Source organism: Argiope bruennichi, chromosome 5 (assembly GCF_947563725.1).
Source record: "Argiope bruennichi chromosome 5, qqArgBrue1.1, whole genome shotgun sequence".
Classification (NCBI taxonomy): domain Eukaryota; kingdom Metazoa; phylum Arthropoda; class Arachnida; order Araneae; family Araneidae; genus Argiope; species Argiope bruennichi.
This window is the reverse complement of record NC_079155.1, coordinates 122,785,843-122,789,315: the sequence shown is the minus strand read 5'-3', so window position 1 is coordinate 122,789,315 and position 3,473 is coordinate 122,785,843. Positions and strand designations below refer to the sequence as shown.

The 3,473-nt window shown below is 29.3% G+C and overlaps 2 non-coding genes across 2 annotated transcripts; both read left to right on the top strand.

Moving 5' to 3' along the window:
* The first annotated feature begins 471 nt into the window (after positions 1-471).
* Trnap-ugg (transfer RNA proline (anticodon UGG)) lies at positions 472-543 on the top strand. The gene has a single exon. It is a non-coding gene; the product is annotated as a tRNA-Pro (tRNA).
* Positions 544-2,822: 2,279 nt separating this feature from the next.
* On the top strand, positions 2,823-2,894 carry Trnap-ugg (transfer RNA proline (anticodon UGG)). The gene has a single exon. It is a non-coding gene; the product is annotated as a tRNA-Pro (tRNA).
* Positions 2,895-3,473: the final 579 nt, after the last annotated feature.

Sequence of the window (3,473 nt, the reverse complement as noted above, 5' to 3'; positions counted from 1 at the left end):
AAGAACGGTAAACAAATTTTTATCATTTGAAGTAAAAAAAGCATTCAGCCCCGGCTATGTTTGATCAGATGGTGATAAGATAAATAAGTTATAGATTTTTATTCATTGAAGGTATATATATATATATATATATATATATATATATATATTTCATTTCAAAACTATTAACGAATCCTTTTTAAGTTTAATATTCATTCTTCCCGGATTCATTCTTATTGAAATATTTTTTTCGCAACAAAATAGGTGTATAGAAAGAAATGGATTAAAAAAATCATATTTATTTTCATAAATTGGGTCTCATCAAAATCGTTGTTTTCAATACAAATAAATCTAAACATCTTGGATCCGTTTGTTTAAACAGATGCTAGATCAACGGAAACGAAACATCGATGGATGACGTTTATTTCTAATAATGAAGTCAATAGGTTTTATATTTCATTTCATATTTAGTTTATTATAACTTTAACATGTGGTTCGGTGGTCTAGGGGTATGATTCTCGCTTTGGGTGCGAGAGGTCCCGGGTTCAAATCCCGGTCGAACCCAGTTTTTTTTTTATTATTATTTATTTCGGTGCACTAAAATTATTTCTTATTTTCTGCTTAAGAAATATATAACCGAATATAATATATAACCGAACTGAATCTAATTCAAAAATGATTCGTATGGCACGAACTGAAATGTTGGATATTCAGTTCGTTCTAAAATAGTGTTAGTTCATTTTTATCTTGTTAGCTGAATTAGAAACTCACTAAAAATGGTAAGAAAGATAGAAAAGATTGTCTAGAGGGAAGCTATCAGGACTGACCACCCTAAATAGATAAAAGGGGTGGGTGTGGAATAGTAAATATTGCCACTAATCCACTGCTTAAGTGTGGAATGGGCGTGAATTTCCTGATTTAATAAATGCTACAAAGTATATATAAATTATATCGAAATATTTATTGAAACTAGAGGAAAAATTATTCGCATATAAGACAGATATAATCAAAAAGCTTCTTTCTTCCCTTTTGTTACTTATTCGACTCACATGCTTTTTAAGTCCATTTCTATAAGCTGATCTGCTTGAGAAGATATAACCAAACTGAATCCAATTGTAAAAGGACAAACCTTTCAGATGCTAAACACACTTTACGTCGAAATATCTGCTTACATTTTCTTCCTATGTCGCTTCCCATATCCACAAAGAAAATGGAAACTTCCCCGCTTGAAAGAGTGAATAGAAATGAATAAATATTATTTCCGATCTTCGATATACTACAGAGATACTACCCCGTCTTCGTTTAAACTTACCGGAAAAAATGAAAGAAAAAAAAAAGTTGAGTAACATTTCTTTCGAACAAAAAAAAAAATGAACAAAAAAAATTTCAATTTTTCTCTTTTATGTCTTTACTTTTCTTTCGTAGGTTTGAAATAACATTACAGCTGATAATTTGTTAAAAAACACTGCCGGACATATCGCTGGCTGAAATACTGAGAGTTATTCCTCAAAAACACTTTGCGGAACTTTCTTTTATTCGCATTTTTTTCCAGCGGTATAGTTTTCCATGTTCACAGAAAGTGTAAATGATACCCTATTAGCACTAACTGATATCTATATAATATCACGATATCTATACAAGGTTGGCCGACATTCAGAATACAGGCCAACATATTGGAGATATCGTACAATATCTTGTGCTAACAGGAAATAAATCATTCGAGAAGCGGAAAATATTGAAATGAATAGAATGCATGGAAATCAATGAATACGAATTATCTTTTTTTCCACTTTAAAATATACTTTTATGTCGAACATTTTCACGAAATGAAAATAAAAGCTATTTGTAACAATTTCGCCAGATAAGTACATTGTCCAAAATTTGTTTTCCTTTATCTCTAGTATATAAAGAATGTTTTTATGCAAGTACATTCATTAACCTGATGGATTTTCCAAGGCATCTACAGTGTTTACATTGTACAATCATTCTACAATCTTTATTGAGATTAGGCTTGACTTAAAGTTACTAAAGGTTATACATAGCAAACAATTCCAAATTTGAATTGAAAAAGAAAAATTATTAAAATGAGTTGTTTTAAAGCTTTCGCATCCTTTTCATCCTTTTTTAAATATTTCCTTTTACCTATAGTGGCTTTCTGAAAGTGAAATGAAGAACTGCTATTAAAAATTGAATTTTAGAATGATTTTAAAATCTTGTTAAAAGTAAACTCAAAGTATCTGCAACAAACGCTAAAGAATATAAAAATGCATTAAAGGTTTTTCATCACGTATATATATATCTAAGAATTTAACGAAGCAAACCGGGAGTTTTTAAGCTGTCATAAGATATATGACAAAATACCAATTGCCTGTTTATTTGATATTAGGTTTCTTCTAGAAACATAATAAGATAAAAGTTTGATAGTGAATATAAAATTGTAAGCATTTCTATATATGTAGAATATTTTCATACCTTAACGTTGAACATCAGTTTACAGAACAGTAATTTAAATTCAAGTAACATTTCATTTATGAGTTTCTGTTCTTTTTGAATTGGGATGAATCTGTATTATATGATCCTTTTAATTTAGTATTATTTTTATCATTAGAATCCATTAGAAACTTTTAAATAAATATGCAAAAAATTGTGATTTACCAGAATATATATGAAAAATATTTTTCACCTATATCGCATTTTTAATATTATAAGGAGAGCAACAAATTTATATCAATTGATGCCAAAAAACATACGACTCCTGCTGTGTTTGATCAGATGACGATAAGATGTCGATGTTATAGATTTTTATTCATTGAAGTCATATAACTTTGTGCAACGCTCTCCGTGGTTCGGTGGTCTAGGGGTATGATTCTCGCTTTGGGTGCGAGAGGTCCCGGGTTCAAATCCCGGTCGAACCCACTTTTTTATCCATTTTAGTTTTAACTATAATTCAAGTTCAATAGAGTAAATTGATTACTTATTATTTACAAAGCATATACGCCGCCAATGAAACATTTTCACAATGAACTGGGACTAGGTTTCTTGTTTCATTGTATTGTTGTTTAGAGGATATAACACATCTACAAAAAAAATCTAGAAGACTTAGAAAAAATAGGGAAAACACTTTTCAAAATGGTGTATTTTGATTCCGAAATCACTTAAAATAGCTAAATGTATTAGGTGAAAATGTTTTAAGTCCCTTAATTACATGATCCTCGTTCAGAACTTAAAAAGACATATTACAAATATCTTTTCAGTTTAAGGCTTCTGACGTTTTTTTAGCTTTTGTTGTTTACATCATGCTTTTAAAAGATTTGCGAGAGTTTAAAAATTTTGGTCTCAATTTGCATTACATTTTTGCGCGTATTTTATGTATATCGATAAGCAATATGCATTCTATTTTGTAATAATTTCAATAAAGGATTTAATTTTTGCATACCATTGCAGATTATTTCTCTAGAAATTACTTTGATGGTTCTAAGGAATGATTTGTTCGT